Source organism: Balaenoptera borealis (genome assembly GCF_965194805.1).
Source record: "Balaenoptera borealis genome assembly, chromosome: 5".
NCBI lineage: Eukaryota > Metazoa > Chordata > Mammalia > Artiodactyla > Balaenopteridae > Balaenoptera > Balaenoptera borealis.
In genome coordinates, this window is record NC_138862.1 from 21320721 (window position 1) to 21339578 (window position 18858).

The window sequence follows — 18858 nt, forward strand, 5'->3', positions numbered from 1 at the left end:
TTTGTTTTGCAGTTTATATCTGTCTGGAAAAAAATACATTTTCATATCTTTCTCATATAAAAATTGTCATAAAAATACTAAAGTGGAACTAATTTTATTCTCTTTTTTCTTATTCTTTAAAATCATTTCATTTACATAAATAGTGTTATATGACTTGTTACTTTTACATATGTACTTTTTCTTTCCTTTTTTTGACTATGTGTTACTTTCCATTTTCTACATTGTTTTGCCAATATCCCTCACCCAACCAAGGAGTTGAAGTTAAAAGTTGTTTTTCCACAAACAATCTAATCAGTAAATTGGCAGAAGACCTGAATAGACTTTTCTCCAAAGAAGACCTACAGATGTCCAGCTGGTACATGAAAAGATGCTCAATATCACTAATTATTAGACAAATGCAAATCAAAACTACAATGAGCTATCACCTCACACCAGTTAGGATGGCCATCATTAAAAAGTCTACAAATAATAAAAGATTTTTAGAGGGTGTAGAGAAAAGGGAACATTCCTACCCTGTTGGTGGGAATGTAAATTAGTGCAGCCACTATGAAGAACAGTATGGCAGTTCCTTAAAAAACTAAAAATAGAATTATCATATAATCCTGCAATTCCATTCCTGGGATATACACAGAAAAGATGAAAACTCTAATTTTAAAAGATACATGCGCCTCTATGTTCATAGCAGCGTTATTTACAAGACATGGAAGCAACCTAAATGTCCCTCGACAGATGAATGGATAATGAAGATATGGTATACACACACACACACACAGTGGTATATTACTGAGCCATAAAAAAGAATGAAAGAATGCCATTTGCAGCAACATGGATGGACCTATAGATTATCATACTAAGTGAAGTAAGTCAGACAAAGACAAATATCATATGATATGTAGAATCTAAAAAATGATACAAATGAAGTTATTTACAATACAGAAATAGACTCACAGGCAGAGAAAAAAAAAAATTATGGTTATCAAAGGGGAAAGAGGGTAGGGGGGATAAATTAGGAGTTTGGGATTAACAGATACACGCTACTATATATAAAATTGATAAACAACAAGGACCTACTGTATAGCACAGGGAACTATATTCAATATCTTGTAATAGCCTATAATGGAAAAGAATCTGAAAAACTATAGTTTTTATAGGTTATTACAAGATATTGATATATACATAGTTATATACAAGCATACCTAAAGGTATACATATGAACATATATTCATCCCTAAGGATATTTTTGATGTTTAGTTTTCAAAAATTAGATTGCATTTAAACATTTTTCTTAACATTCTCTAGAATACAAGTTAGATATGGTCAGGGATTTTATCAGCTTTATTTACCAGTCTTTCTCCAGAATCTAGTCTCAGCAGCTCTTTTCTAGAGAATTTGTGCAATGATAGAACTTCTGCACTGTCCAATACAATAACACTAGACACACGTGGCTATTCACCACTTGAAAGGTGCTTAGGGCAACTGAGGAGCTGAATTTTTATTTCACTTAATTTTACTTAAAATTGCAATTTAAAAAATTAAATTTAAAATTTGAATTTCAAAATTATCAGAAATTCAAAATTTTAATTTCAAAAATTGAAATTTCAAATTTAAAACACCACTATTTTTTGCAGTGCTAGACAATGCAGGTCTAGAATGTGTCCAAAAATACTTTATTTTGCTTACTTTTAAGAGCTTGTTGTACTTAAAAAATCCCCAGTCCAAGTGGATATTTTGTATCCATTTTTTAAAGACTGTATAGTATTCCATCATCTAATTCTCCCACAATTTCATTTCCCCATTCATTTTGTGCTGGACATTGACTTTGCTTACTCATTTTTGAGACTATGAACAATGTCGTAATAAATATTTGTGCATGTATAGCTTTAAGTACTGAAGCTTTTATTTATATTTATTTTATTATATTTAATTTAAGAAGTAGATTCCTATGAGTGAGGTTATAGGGTAAATACATTTTTATTTTAATAATACAAGTACTGTTGCACAGATTATTTTTTAAGTAATATTTTTGGAATCTGAATCTGTACTAGGAATAAATGCTAGTGATAGATGTTCTCATTCAAAAATTTATCTACTTGTCAGGCACACAGTGGTAACTGATCATGATTTTACCTGCATTTCCATGACTACAAAGAGATTGAACATCTTCATATACAGTCAACATTTTAGACATGTAAATTTGCTCCATATGTGAATGGTCTTTTCACACCCTTTACACATTTCTCTATTGTGTTGCTTACTAACTTCTTGCCAGTATATAAAATGTCTTTTTATGTAAATAATATTATCATATAAATGCCATCTATTTCTAAATCATTTCTCCTGTATCACTGATCCAATTATTTCTATTGCAATAAATATTGAATTGATTGTAGTATATTTATAGTCATTCTGGATATGAAAGTTATCCCATTAGTAGCCTTCTTTTTAAACATCTTGCAGGTATCTCTCTTCCTATAAAAATTTCAGGTCATTTTTTCAAATAAAAAATACTGGTGTGATTCTAATTATATTTCATTATTTTTTAATCTGAGTTAGTTATTAATTTCAGAGGATTGATATTTTTATCATATTAAATTTTTACACGGCAAGACATGCCATATGTTTGTCTTTTTTGATTATTTGTTTTAATCCATTTTTACACATCAGATCACTCTATTACTACCACTCATTTTTTTAATCTCACTTTCATTGTTTGTTCACCCGGCTTAAAATCCATGGCTAATCATTTTAATCGCTCTAATGCATTCAATTTATGTTCTATCTCTGTCTGCTCTGCCATTATCTTATTTCCTTATTCCCCTTGGCATAACCTCCAGCCTGATTACATCCATCTCTCCACTTTATCTGACCCTGTACCATTGCTGTGGCCTGGTACTGGAGGAAAAAGGACATTCATACCGATGGTTCTCTGTGTAAATTTGATGACCTCCATGAACAAGATGGTTTTTGATATTCTCAGGCAATCATATAACATATTCTTCTTTACTTTCCTGACTCATTCTTTGCAATCCTGAGTAAAATGTCTCCCAGTTTACTCAGAGTAAATGAGTCCAAAGTCCTTGCAATAGCCTCCAAGACTCTGTTTCACTTCTGCACTCATCTCCTAACATGCTCCTTCTTTACACACTCTGCTCCAGAAAATCAGACATCTCTGATGTTCTTCAAACACAATGCACCATGCATACTTGACTATTCTGTCATGCTTGAGTAATATTCACCAAGATGTATGCTTAGTTAACTTCTTCAGCTTTGCTAATATCTTGCACACGTTTAAGACTGATCTTTCTATTGAGTTTTGAAAAAGCACTCCCTACATGTAATGGGCAGAATTCTAAGATGTTCCCCAGAATTCCCACTCCCTGGTGTACACTGCCTCCATTATCTCTTCACCTTGAATGTGGGCCAGAGTTTTTAATATGACGTGATTTCTCTCCTGTGATTAAGTTAGATTAAATCGCAATGGTGAAGGAACTTTGCAGATGTAATTAAATTCTCTACCCAGTTAACATCAAATGAATCAAAGGGCAGATTATAGTGTATAGAACCAGTATAATCATGTGAGCTCTTTAAACAGGGTCTAATATTTCTTTGAAGAGAGAGATTTTAAACCAGAGATGATCTTCTGCTGAGACTGAAGAAGAAAACTGCCATGTTACAGAGAAAGCTATTTGGACCTAAAGCCGTCAATCTTAAAAAAAAAAAAAAAAAAAAAAAATACAGAGAACTGAATTAAGCCAATAATGAATAAGCTTGGAAGAGAAACCCAAGCTTCAAATGACACTGCAGCACAACTAAGGCCTTGGATGTAGTTTTGTGAGACTTGGATCAGAGGACCCAGCTAAGCCATGCTCAAAGTCAATACATTCATGTTATTTTTAGCCACTAAGTTTATGGTAATTTGTTATTTGTCAACAGAAAGCTAATACAGTCTCACTTCCAATTCTCTCTAATTTAATCTAATTTATTTTTTCCATAGCACTTATTATTTTTTCCATTTTAATTTAATTTTTAAATCCCTGAATAATTGTCCCAACCCCGTATATAAGCTCTTCAAAGGCAAGAATATTTCTTCTTTTTCTTTTCTATTTTTAAATGTTGGATGGATCGCATAAACCTAGAACAATAACCTGCTTATAGTAGATATTCAGAAAATATTTGATGAATAAATTAATGGTTTTATTTCTTCCAACATGATTTTAGAGTTATATTCATAAGTCATAAATCTTTAAAAAATTATCCCCAAGTATTTTAAAGGTTTTGTTCTTAATGGAAAAGGAATATATTCCTCTATTCTTTTCCTGTTGTTAGAATGTAGAAGTGCTATTGTTTTTAATATACTTATGTTATAGCTTTTTTAGGTAATTCCCTCATTAATTTTTTTTTTACCAGAACTTTTGGTTTTTCTTTAGATTTGTAAGTATTTCATTGACAAAAGAGTATGGTTTTCTCTTCTCAAGTACATACCAAATATTTGTGTTTTACTTATTTACTAAATAAACCAAGAAAATATTTAATTATAAATGGGCTTCTCTGACGCCATGTAGCCTCAGAAGACTATCACGTAGCCTCAGAAGACTATCACAGGAGCACTTTGCACCAGAATATTCAGAAGGATTTAGGATGAGTCATAGTATGCTAGCAGGGAAATACGAGGCTTTTCTCTTCCAAGGAAATACTCCGCACAGCTATAGGGGAGGTATTACTTTGTCCTACCTGAAAGAGCCCATGTGTAAGGGACTAAAACTCACATTGACAGGGAGTGTCTAAGTTTAGACATCTTATACCCCTTAGGAGCCAATACCTCTGGTAAACCTTCATAAGCGGGGTTTCCAGCAACTTCACCAGAAACGTATCAGTTACAAGACTCACCACATTGAGAGAGGTCCAAGCTATATTTGCCCATGAAATATTTATGGTTCCTCCCAAGCCAGTTGCAACATGCAAATCAGAGGTCATGTTTATCTCAAACAATTATGCCTAGGAACATAATCCACATTCCACCCTTACCAGAATATCAGGGAAACAAATTCTCAGACTGAAGAGGAACAAGTGACATTCCACTTTTATGTCTATACCATGATTTTCATTATGGTTTTAATAGTTTATAATTTACTATTTACTTCTGAATATTCAGAGACTATTCTTTGTGCTTTAAGTGGTTTTATTATTTTCCTATTTATTCAGAAATGTTTATTAGGAAGTGATGGAAGAATTTTAATGTGTTATGTTTCGGCATCTTTTGGTATTATATTATTTATGTGTTTCTAATTTTTATAGATTATGTTAATAGATTTCTTCAATTGGATCACATTTACAAGGGAAAAATAGACAGCATTAAGAATGAGAAGGGAGATGTGTCACAAATATAAGTTCCTTTTACTGAATTAGACTATTGCATGCAACCAAATGCAAAGTAGGAAAGGCCTAGGATGAATCAGATTAACTCGTATTTAAATAAATATTCTCAAAATTAATTCAAGAATTTGTATGAAATATTACCCTCTTAATTGTTTTCTGGATTTTATAAAATGTCCCTTTAGGTTATTTCTTTGATTTGAGAATTCGCTGTTGATGTGTTTCTTAATTTGCAAGTAGTTGAGAGTTCTATTGTTAATTTTACTTTCTAATTAAATTGGAATATGATAATAGAATACAGTATATAACAGTTTTAAATATTTTGTTTAAGTTTCCTTTCTAGCAAAGGGCATCATTGATTTTTATAAATATATCATGCAGAGTGAGACAATTCTGGAGGGTGGGCAATTTAAAATTCTGTCTCAATTTGTGTGTGTGTGTGTGTGTGTGTGTGTGTGTGTGTGTGTGAATATAAACCCCTGCATGTACTCATTTTTTCTTTTTGGTTATATATTGACTGCTTCGACGTGGTTTAAATGGCTCATGGCAGTTGTATATTCTTCAAAAAATGTATCTTTATGCTCATAAAATATCCTTTATCTTTTTTTGATGTATTTAATCTCAAATACACATTTTTTGATATTAGTATTTCCTCATTTGCTTTATTTTTGTAGGTATTTGCCTCATTTTAACACTTTGTTTTAGATATCTTCCATATAAGACATAGCTAGTTTTAGGGGGTTTTTGTTAATCTATTCTAATGTTCTCTCTCTTTTAATTGGAAAATTCAGTATGTTCACATTTTCTGTCATGCATGATTCATATGCTATTATTACTTCTAAATTTTTCAGAATTTATTGTACATTAAAAAATTCTATTCTGTTGTGGTCAGAACACTTAACATGAGATCTATCCTCTTAACAAATATTTAAGTGCACAATACAGTACTGTTAACTACAGGCTCAGTGATGTAAAACAGATCTCTAGAACTTATTCATCTTGCGTAATTGAAACTTTGTGTCTGTTGATTGGCAACTTAACACTTCCTCCTCTCCCAGCCTCTGGTAACGAGCATTTTATTCTCTGATTCTATGAATTTAACTATTTTAGATACTTCATAAAAGTGAAGTCATGCAGTAATTGTTGTTCTATGACTTACTTTTTTCGAGTAGCATAAGGTCTTCAAGGTCCATCCATGTTGTCTCACATGGCAGGCTTTCTCTCTTTTTTAAGGATGAATAATATTCCATTGCATATATATACCATATTTCCTTTATTAATTCATCAGTCAATGGACACTTAGATTGTTTTCAAATCTTAACTATCGTGAAGAGTGCTGCAATGAATATTATGTGCTAATGTGTTTTCAGGATACTGACTTCAAAACTTGGGGATAAATATTCAGATAATGAGATCACTGGATCATATGGTAGAGTTTTTTTCAAAAAACTTTTGAGGAAACTTCATACTGCTTTCCATAGTGTCTGTATCATTTTGCATTCCCATCAAAAGTGTACAAGGGTTTCAATTTCTCCACAGACTCACCAACATTTGTTCTTTTCGTTTTTTGATAATAGCCAACCTAACATGTGACATCTCATTGTGGTTTTGATTTACAGTTTTCTGATGATTAGTGATGCTGAGTATCTCTTCATATACTTGTTGACCATTTGTGTGTCTTCTTTGAAGAAATACATATTCAGGTCTCTTGTCCATTTGTAAACAAGGATGCTATTTTGTTGTTGTTGTTGTTGCTATTGTTATTGTGATGTAGAAGTTCCTTATAGATTTTGGAAATTAACTCCTTATCTAATATATGGTTTGCAAATATTTCCCCCATTCAGTAGGTTGCCTTTTCAGTCTATTGGTTGTTTCCTTTGCTGTGTAACAGCTTATTAGTTAGGGTCCCACCTATATATTTATGCTTCTATTGCCTTAGCTTTTAGTGCCATAGTCATGACATTATTATCAAGTCAAATGTCATGATTTTCCCCTAAGTTTCCTTATAGGAGTTTTATTGTTTCAGGTTTTAAAGACTTTAATTTAGGTTTAGTTGATTTTGTGTATAGTGTAAGATATGGGTGTAAGTTCATTCGTTCATTCTTTTGCATGTGGATATCTAGTTTTCCCAACACCATTCATTGCACAGATTATATTTTCTCCATTTGGTATTCTTGGCACTGTGTTGAAGATCAGTTGGTTGTATATGCATGGATGTATTTCTGGTCTCTTTATTCTGTTACAGTAGTCTATATATTGATATATTTCTTTATACCAGTACCATAATGTTTTAATTGTCATTGTTGTGTAATATTTTTGAAATCAGAACGTGTGATGTCTCTAGCTTTGTTCTTTCTTAAGATTGTTCTGGCTATATGGTTTTTTGTGTGTGTGTTTCCATGTGAATTTTAGATTGTTTTTTTCTATTTCTGTGAAAAATGTCTTGGGATTTTGATAGGGATTTCATTTAATCTGTAGATCAATTTGGGTAGTATGGATATTTTAACAATATTGTCTTCCAGGAGATTCTTTACTTTTGTTTTTGTCTTGTTTAATTTCTTTGATCAAAGTTTTATAGTTTTCAGTAGAAAAGTCTTTCATCTCCTTAGTTAAGTTATTCCTAAGTATTTTATTCTTTTTGGTGCAACTGCAAATGGGATTGTTTTCTTAATTTCCTTTTCAAATAGTACATTGTTAGTATATAGGAACACAGTTGATTTTGTAAGTTCATTTTCTGCCTTGGAATTTCACTGAATTTTTTCATTAGTTTTGACAGTTTTTTGTGTGTGTGTAGTGACTTTAGAGGTTTCTAAATATAAGATCATGTCATTTGTGAACAGATAACATTACTTCTTACTTTCCAATTGGGATGCTTTTTTGTTTCTTTCATGACTAATTGCTTTGTCTAGGACTTCTAGTACTTTGTTGAGTAGAGGTGGTGAGAGTAGGCACCCCATCTTGTTCATGATCTTAGAGGAAAAGCATTCAGGTTTTCACCATTGAGTACGATACTAGCGAGAGGCTTATCACATGTGCCCTTTATTATGTTGAGGTACATTTCTTGTATACCTAGTTTGTTGAAAGTTTTTTACCATGAAAGTACGCTGAATTCTGTCAAATCCTTTGTCTGCACTATTGGGATGATTACGTGATTTTTTTCCCTTCATTCTCTTAATATGACGTATTACATCCATGATTTGTTTATCTTGAACCATTCTTGTATCCTAGGTATAAATCCCACTTGACCATGGTATGTGATTCTTTTAATGTGTTTTTGAATTTGGTTTGGTAGTATTTTTGTTGAGGATTTGCATTTACATTCATCAGGTTTATTGGCCTGTATTTTCCTTTTCTGTGGTATTTTTGTCTGGTTTTGATATCAAGGTAATGTTGGTCTTGTCAAATGAATTTTAAAGTATATCCTCCTCTAAAGAGTTTGAGAAGAATTGGCATTATCATATATTTTTTTGAATGTTTGGTAGAATCACTGAAGCTATCTGGTTCTGGACCTTTCTTTGTTGGGAGGTTTTTGGTTTGTTTGTTTTTGGCAATATATCCTTATAGATTATATATTTTATACATAGTACTTATTACCTATTAATCTCCTACCCCTCTCTTGCCCCTCTCCTCTTCTCTCTCCCCACTGATAACCACTAGTTTGTTTTCTATATCTGTGACCCTGCTTTTTTTTTATTATATTCACTAGTTTGTTTTATTATTCAGATTCCATATTAGGAGGTTTTAGATTATTGATTAAGTCCCCTTATTAGTTATAGGTCTATTCAGACTTTCTATTTCTTCTTTTTTTTTTTTTAAACATCTTTATTAGAGTATAATTGCTTTACAAAGGTGTGTTATTTTATGCTTTATAACAAAGTGAATCAGTTATACATATACATATGTCCCCATATCTCTTCCCTCTTGCATCTCACTCCCTCCCACCCTCCCTATCCCAACCCTCTAGGTGGTCACAAAACACTGAGCTGATCTCCTTGTGCTAGGCAGCTGCTTCCCACTAGCTATCTATTTTAAGTTTGGTAGTGTGTATATGTCCATGCCACTCTCTCACTTTCTCCCAGCTTACCCATCCCCGTCCCCGTATCCTCAAGTCCATTCTCTAGTAGGTCTGCACCTTTATTCCCATCTTGCCCCTAGGTTCTTCTGACCATTTTTTTTTTCTTTTTTTTAGATTCCATATATATGTGTTAGCATATGGTATTTGTTTTTCTCTTTCTGACTTACTTCACTCCGTATGACAGTCTCTAGGTCCATCCACCTCACTACAAATAACTCAGCCTCTTTATGGCTGAGTAATATTCCATTGTATATATGTGCCACATCTTCTTTATCCATTCATCTGTTGATGGACACTTAGGTTGCTTCCATGTCCTGGCTATTGTAAATAGAGCTGCAATGAACATTATGGTACATGACTCTTTTGAATTATGGTTTTCTCAGGGTATATGCCCAGTAGTGGGATTGCTGGGTCATATGGTAGTTCTATTTTCAGTTTTTTAAGGAACCTCCATACTGCTCTCCATAGTGGCTGTATCAATTTACATTCCCACCAACAGTGCAAGAGGGTTCCCTTTTCTCCATACCCTCTCCAGCATTTATTGTTTGTAGATTTTTTGATGATGGCCATTCTGACTGGTGTGAGATGATATCTCATTGTAGTTTTGATTTGCATTTCTCTAATGATTAATGATGTTGAACATTCTTTCATGTGTTTGTTAGCAACCTGTATAGCTTCTTTGGAGAAATGCCTATTTAGGTCTTCTGCCCACTTTTGGATTGGGTTGTTTATTTTTTTGATATTGAGCTGCATGAGTTGCTTGTATGTTTTGGAGATTACTCCTTTGTCAGTTGCTGCATTTGCAAATATTTTCTCCCATTCTGAGTGTTGTCTTTTCGTCTTGTTTATGGTTTCCTTTGCTGTGCAAAAGCTTTTAATCTTCATTAGGTCCCATTTGTTTATTTTTGTTTCTATTTCCATTTCTCTAGGAGGTGGGTAAAAAAGGATCTTGCTGTGATTTATGTCTTAGAGTGTTCTGCCTATGTTTTCCTATAACAGGTTGATGGTGTCTGGCCTTACATTTCGGTCTTTAATCTATTTTCAGTTTATTTTTGTGTATGGTGTTAGGGAGTGTTCTAATGTCATACTTTTACATGTACCTGTCCAGTTTTCCCAGCACCACTTATTGAAGAGGCTGTCTTTTCTCTACTGTATATTCTTGCCTCCTTTATCAAAGATAAGGTGACCATATGTGGATGGGTTTATCCCTGGGCTTTCTATCCTGTTCCATTGATCAATATTTCTGTTTTTGTGCCAGTACCATACTGTCTTGATTACTGTAGCTTTGTAGTATAGTCTGAAGTCAGGGAGCCTGATTCCTCCAGCTCCTTTTTCTTTCTCAGGATTGTTTGGCTATTTGGGGTCTTTTGTGTTTCCATACAAATTGTGAAATTTTTTTCTAGTTCTGGGGAAAATGCCAGTGGTAATTTGATAGGGATTGCATTGCATCTGTAGATTGCTTTGGGTAGTAGAGTCATTTTCACAATGTTGATTCTTCCAATCCAAGAACTAACTTGGTATATCTCTCCGTCTATTTGTATCATCTTTAATTTCTTTCAACAGTGTCTTATAATTTTCTGTATACAGGTCTTTTGTCTCCTTAGGTAGGTTTATTCCTAGATATTTTGTTCTTTTTGTTGCAGTGGTAAATGGGAGTGTTTTCTTAATTTCACTTTCAGATTTTTCATCATTAGTGTATAGGAATGCAAGAGATTTCTGTGCATTAATTTTGTATCCTGCTACTTTACCAAGTTCATTGATTAGCTCTAGGGGTTTTCTGGTAGCATCTTTAGGATTCTCTATGTTTAGTATCATGTCATCTGCAAACAGCGACAGCTTTACTTCTTCTTTTCCGATTTGGATTCCTTTTATTTTTTTTTCTTCTCTGATTGCTGTGGCTAAAACTTCCAAAACTATGTTGAATAATAGTGGTGAGAGTGGGTAACGTTGTCTTGTTCCTGATCTTAGTGGAAATGGTTTCAGTTTTTCACCATTGAGGACGATATTGGCTGTGGGTGTGTTATATATGGCCTTTATTATGTTGAGGAAAGTTCCCTCTATGCCTACTTTCTTCAGGGCTTTTATCATAAATGGGTGTTGAATTTTGTCGAAAGCTTTCTCTGCATCTATTGAGATGATCATATGGTTTTTCTCCTTCAATTTGTTAATACGGTGTATCACATTGATTGATTTGTGTATATTGAAGAATCCTTGCATTCCTGGGATAAACCCCACTTGATCATAGTGTACAATCCTTTTAATGTGCTGTTGGATTCTGTTTGGTAGCATTTTGTTGAGGATTTTTGCATCTATGATCATCAGTGATATTGGCCTGTAGTGTTCTTTCTTTGTGACATCTTTGTCTGGTTTTGGTATCAGAGCGATGGTGACCTCATAGAAGGAGTCTGGGAGTGTTCCTCCCTCTGCTATATTTTGGAAGAGTTTAAGAAGGATAGGTGTTAGCTCTTCTCTAAATGTTTGATAGAATTCGCCTGTGAAGCCCCCTGGTCCTGGGCTTTTGTTTGTTGGAATATTTTTAATCACAGTTTCAATTTCAGTCCTTGTGATTGGTCTGTTCATATTTTCTATTTCTTCCTGTTTCAGTCTCGGCAGTTTGTGCATTTCTAAGAATTTGTCTATTTATTCCAGGTTGTCCATTTTATTGGCATATAGCTGCTCGTAGTAATCTCTCATGATCCTTTGTATTTCTGCAGTGTCACTTACTTCTCCTTTTTCATTTCTAATTCTATTGATTTGAGTCCTCTCCCTTTTTTTCCTGATAAGTCTGGCTAATAGTTAACCAATTTTGTTTATCTTCTCAAAGAACCAAGTTTTAGTTTTATTGATCTTTGCTAACATTTCCTTAATTTCTTTTTCATTTATTTCTGATCTGATCTTTATGATTTCTATCCTTCTGCTAACTTTGGGGTTTTTTTGTTCTTTTTTCTCTAATTGCTTTACATGTAAGGCTAGGTTGTTTATTGGAGATGTTTCTTGTTTCTTAAGGTAGGCTTGTATAGATATAAACTTCCCTCTTAGAACTGCTTTTTCTGCATCCCATAGATTTTGGGTCATTGTGTTTTCATTGTCAATTGTTTCTAGGTATTTTTTGATTTCCCCTTTGATTTCTACAGTGATTTCTTGGTTATTAAATAGTGTGTTGTCTAGCCTCCATGTGTTTGCATTTCTTATAGATTTTTCCTGTAATTGATATCTAGCCTCATAGCACTGTGGTTGGAAAAGATACTTGATACAATTTCAATTTTCTTAAATTTACCATGGCTTGATTTGTGACCCAAGATATGATCTATCCTGGACAATGCTCCATGAGCACTTGAGAAGAATATGTATTCTGTTGTTTTTGGATGGAATGTCCTATAAATATCAATTAAGTCCATCTTGTTTAATGTATCAATTAAAGCTTGTGTTTCCTTATTTATTTCATTTTGGATGATCTGTCCATTGGTGAAAGTGGGGTGTTAAAGTCCCCTACTATGATTGTGTTACTGTCGATTTTCCCTTTTATGGCTGTTAGTATTTGCCTTATGTATTGAGGTGCTCCTATGTTGGGTGCATAAATATTTACAGTTGTTATATCTTCTTCTTGGATTGATTCCATGATCATTATGTAGTGTCCTTCTTTGTCTCTTGTAATAGTCTTTGTTTTAAAGTCTATTTTGTCTGATATGAGAATTGCTACTCCAGCTTTCTTTTGATTTCCATTTGCATGGAATATCTTTTTCCATCCCCTCACTTTCAGTCTGTATGTGTCCCTAGGTCTAAAGTGGGTCTCTTGTAGACAGGATATATATGGGTCTTGTTTTTTAATCCATTCAGCCAGTCTATGTCTTTTGGTTGGAGCATTTAATCCATTTACATTTAAGGTAATTATCGATATGTATGTTCCTATTCCCATTTTCTTAAATGTTTTGGGTTTGTTATTGTAGGTGTTTTCCTTCTCTTGTGTTTCTTGCCTAGAGAAGTTCCTTTAGCATTTGTTGTAAAGCTGGTTTGGTGGTGCTGAACTCTCTCAGCTTTTGCTTGTCTGTAAAGGTTTTAATTTCTCCATCAAATCTGAATGAGATCCTTGCTGGGTAGAGTAACCTTGTTTGTAGGTTTTTCTCCTTCATCACTTTAAGTATGTCCTGCCACTCCCTTCTGGCTTGCAGAGTTTCTGCTGAAAGATCAGCTGTTAACCTTATGGGGATTCCCTTATGTGTTATTTGTTGTTTTTCCCTCTGCTGCTTGTAATACTTGTTCTTTGTTTTTAATTTTTGATAGTTTGATTAATATGTGTCTTGGCGTGTTTCGCCTTGCATTTATCTGGTATGGGACTCTCTGTGCTTTCTGGACTTGATTAACTATTTCCTTTCCCATATTAGGGAAGTTTTCAACTATAATCTCTTCAAATATTTTCTCAGTCCCTTTCTTTTTCTCTTCTTCTTCTGGGACGCCTATAATTCAAATGTTGGTGCATTTAATGTTGTCCCAGAGGTCTCTGTGACTGTCCTCAATTCTTTTCATTCTTGTTTCTTTATTCTGCTCTGTAGTAGTTATTTCCACTATTTTATCTTCCAGGTCATTTATCCATTCTTCTGCCTCGGTTATTCTGCTATAGATCCCTTCTAGAGAATTTTTAATTTCATTTATTGTGTTGTTCATCTCTGTTTCTGTGCTCTTTAGTTCTTCTAGGTCCTTGTTAAACGTTTCTTGTATTTTCTCAATTCTATCTCTAAGATTTTGGATCATCTTTACTCTCATTATTCTGAATTCTTTATCAGGTAGACTGCCTATTTCCTCTTCATTTGTTAGGTCTGGTGGGTTTTTGCCTTGCTCCTTCATCTGCTATGTGTTTCTCTGTCTTCTCATTTTGCTTAACTTACTGTGTTTGGGGTGTCCTTTTTGCAGGCTGCAGGTTCGTAGTTTCCATTGTTTTTGGTGTCTGTCCCCTGTGGCTAACGTTGGTTCACTGGGTTGTGTAGGCTTCCTGGTGGAGGGAACTAGTGCCTGTGTTCTGGTAGATGAGGCTGGATCTTGTCTTTCTGGTGGGCACGTCCACGTCTGGTGGTGTGTTTTGGGGTGTTTGTGGCCTTATAATCATTTTAGGCAGCCTCTGTGCTAATGGATGGGGTTGTGCTCCTTTCTTGCTAATTGTTTGGCATGGGCGTCCGCCACTGTAGCTTGCTGGTCATTGAGTGGAGCTGGGTTTTGGCATTGAGATGGAGATCTCTGGGAGATTTTCGCCATTTGATATTACGTGGAGCTGGGAGGTCTCTTGTGGACCAGTGTCCTGACCTTGGCTCTCTCACCTCAGTGGCACAGCCCTGACACCTGGCTGGAGCACCAAGAGCCTGTCCTCCACATGGCTCAGAAAAAAAGGGAGAAAAGAAAGAAAGAAAGAAAGAAGAAGATAAAATAAAATAAAATAAAAAGTTATTAAAATAAAAAATATTTATTAAGAAAAAAATAATTTTTAATTAAAAAAAAAAAAAAACGGACAGACAGCACCCTAGGTCAAATGGTAAATGCAAAGCTATACAGACAAAATCACACCCAGAAGCATATACATACACACTCACAAAAGGAGAATAAAGGGAAAATATATATATATCATTGCTCCCAAAGTCCACCTCCTCAATTAGGGATGATTTGTTGTCTATTCAGGTATTCCACAAATGCAGGTACATCAAGTTGATTATGGAGATTTAATCCACTGCTCCTGAGGCTACTGAGAGAGGTTTCCCTTTCTCTTCTTTGTTCAGACAGCTCCCGGGTTTCAGCTTTGGATTTGGACCCGCCTCTGCATTTGGTTGCCTGAGTGCGTCTGTTCTTTGCTCAGACAGGACGGGGTTAAAGGAGCAGCTGATTCGGGGGCTCTGGCTCACTCAGGCCGGGGGGAGGGAGGGGTACGGATGCGGGGCGAGCCTGCGGCAGCAGAGGCCAGCGTGACGTTGCAGCAGCCTGAGGTGTGCCGCATGTTCTCCCGGGGAAGTTGTCCCTGGATCACGGGACCCTGGCAGTGGCGGGCTGCACAGGCTTCCGGGAGGGGAGGTGTGGAGAGTGACCTGTGCTCGCACACAGGCTTCTTGGTGGCGGCAGCAGCAGCCTTAGCGTCTCATGCCCGTCTCTGGGGTCCACGCTGATAGCCGCGGCTTGCGCCCGTCTCTGGAGCTCCTTTAAGTGGCGCTGTTAATCCCCTCTCCTCGCACACCAGGAAACAAAGAGGTAAGAAAAAGTCTCTTGCCTCTTCTGCAGCTCTAGACTTTTTTCCAGACTCCCTCCCGGCTAGCCGTGGCGCACTAGCCCCCTTCAAGCTGTGTTCACGTGGCCAACCCCAGTCCTCTCCCTGGGATCCGACCTCCGAAGCCCGAGCCTCAGCTCCCAGCCCCGCCCGCCCCAGCGGGGGAGAAGACAAGCCTCTCGGGCTGGTGAGTGCTGGTCAGCGCCGAGCCTCCGTGCGGGAAGTGCGGGAATCTCTCCGCTTTGCCCTCCACACCCCTGTGGCTGCGCTCTCCTCCGTGGCTCCAAAGCTCCCCCCTCTGCCACCCGCAGTCTCCGCCCGCGAAGGGGCTTCCTAGTGTGTGGAAACCTTTCCTCCTTCACAGCTCCCTCCCACTGGTGCAGGTCCCGTCCCTATTCTTTTGTCTCTGTTTTTTCTTTTTTCTTTTGCCCTACCCAGGTACGCGGGGAGTTTCTTGACTTTTGGGAGGTCTGAGGTCTTCTGCCAGCGTTCAGTAGGTGTTCTGTAGGAGTTGTTCCACATGTAGATGTATTTCTGATGTATCTGTGGGGAGGAAGGTGATCTCCATGTCTTCCTCTTCCACCATCTTGAAGCTACTCTTCCTCTATTTCCTTTTTGATTCAGTCTTGGTATGTTGTTTGCTTCTAGTAAGTTATTCATTTCTTCTAGGTAATCCAGTATGTTAGCATATAATTGTTCATAGTTATCTCTTATGATATCTTTTATTTCTGTGGCCTTAATAGTAATGTCTCCTTTTACATTTCTTTTTTTTTAAGTTTTTAATTGAATTTTTATTTTGTATTGGACTATAGTTGATTTACAATGTTGTGTTAGTTTCAGATGTACAGCAAAATGATTCAGTTATACCTATACATATATGAATTCTTTTTCAGATTCTTTTCCCATATAGGTTATTACAAAATATTGAGTAGAATTCCCTGTGCTATACAGTAAGTCCTTGTAGATTATCTATTTTATATATAGTAGTGTGTATATGTTAATCCCAAACTTTCTTTTACATTTCTGATTTTATTTATTTAAGCTTCCTCTTTTTTCTTCTTAGTCTGCTAAAGGTTTGTCAATTTTATCTTTTAAAAAAACAACTCTTAGCTATGTTAATTTTTCTATTTTTTAATTCTCTAAATTATTTATTTGTCTTCTAATATTTATTATTTCCTTCCTCTGCCAACTTTGGGATTCATTTATTTAATTTTTTGTCTGATTTTTATATCCATTATTGAAAGTGGAGTATTAAAGTCTCCTGCTATTAATGCATCGCTATTTCTCTCTTCAGTTCTGCCAATGTTTGCTTTGTATATTTAGGTACTCTGATGTTGAGTGCATATATATTTGTAATTTTCATATCTGCCTGTTGAACTGATATTTTACATTGCATTTTTCTCTTCTCCCTTTACTTATTTTTGCTCCTCTGTACAAATTGTTATTCATGATTTTCTCTTCTCTTTGTTAATTTGAATGTCTTAGTACATTTTTCAATCCACTAATGGTTGATTACGTTCCTTTTTTCTGAGTTCATGACCAGATACCTATTTGTCTTCTATTGTTTGAAGTAAATAATAACTCTTTCCTATTCTAACATATTTTCCAAAAAAAAGGTCAGTGTCTTACTGTTTTCTCAATAATTTCATTTTTCACTATAGATTGCCCTTTTCCCTGCAATAATACGGGATCTCTGGGATAATTTTGCTTGCCTCTCTTCCTTGTTCCATCTATGAGTTCTTGCAAAGATGTATAAAACATTTATTTTTATCTCACCATTTGAAATTGTATTGTATTTTGCCTTTCTCTTTAATATGTCATTATTTATTACATAAATAACATACAAATTATAATTACTTATTACACCTAGATATACACTATATTTTGCATATGTTAGATATAGATACACACATGCACATGCAAGAGAGAGGTAGAAGCAGAGGAAAAGCGGGAGAGAGAGTACTAGAGAGAGAGAGAATAGTAGAAAAGGAGTTATAAATTCAAACAAAGAAGATCTGGAAATGCAGATATAAGATTTAACTTTGTGTTTGTTTCCAAATCATAAATACATTGTTTCCTTGTGGGTTTGAATACAGAACAAGGGCATGCTGATACCAAAACATTGTTGTAAGTGAAATTGTAGTGGTTGCTTATAAGTTAAATATTAACTATGTTGGTAGAAATTATAACAGAAAAATGAAAACTATGTTTATTAGTAAGATACGACCAGAGGCTTCCATCTCTTCCTCCAATAAAATTAAACAGTTAGAATAAATGTGATTAAGGTTTCTTCTCTTTGATTGAGTTTTAAAAGAATACTGGCCAAGGAGAGATCATTTCTAATATCTGATACTTTGGAAGAGATGTGCCACCCTGAAATATGTTTGCTACTCATTCATTTTAAAAAAGGATGAAAATGTACATTTAGAGGTCTAATTTCCAGTATGATAATCTGTATCAATTACTTTTATTTTTTGCTTTATTTTTGTAGTTGTAGGATTATGAAGATAGACTGTCAGTGTTCAAATTCCACTGTCACAATCTGTTAGCTATGTGACCTCAGGGAAGTTATTAAACCTAAGAAGTCCTGATTTTCTCATCTGAAAAATGAGCTACTAAAATAGTATTTTGGGGAAGGTTAAAATAAACAATTCATGTAGTATCCTTAGCATAGGGCCTAGTTCATCTTAACAGTTCAATATTTGTTATATACTGCTAACTATCATGGTTTGAAATTCAGTTCAATTTCATTGGGTTTTCTTTTCTATATATTTAACAAATATATATTATTGAAAAACTACATATTGAAAAGTTCAGTAGGTGAATTCTCAAGCATAACCTTCCCAAACAACAACCTTTAGAGAGCAGACAACTTATATATGAATTTTTAAAATTGTCATTGTGTAGTTACTGTTACTTTTCATTATGTTGCAAAAGTTACTAATACCAAAAGCAATAATGTTTTGGATGGAAAAGTAATTGCTTAGGTAGGAACATATAAGTGGCCTGTACTCTATCTATCCAAAGATAGTTTTTCTAATGCAGCTAGATCCTTATTTTAAACTCACTTGAATAGCGATATCCCTTTTATGTGTTAGGTATTTTCCTATGAATTGGAGTTAAATTGCTGAAGAAGAAAGGAAAAGTCCCAATTTTTGGTGAATCTTTG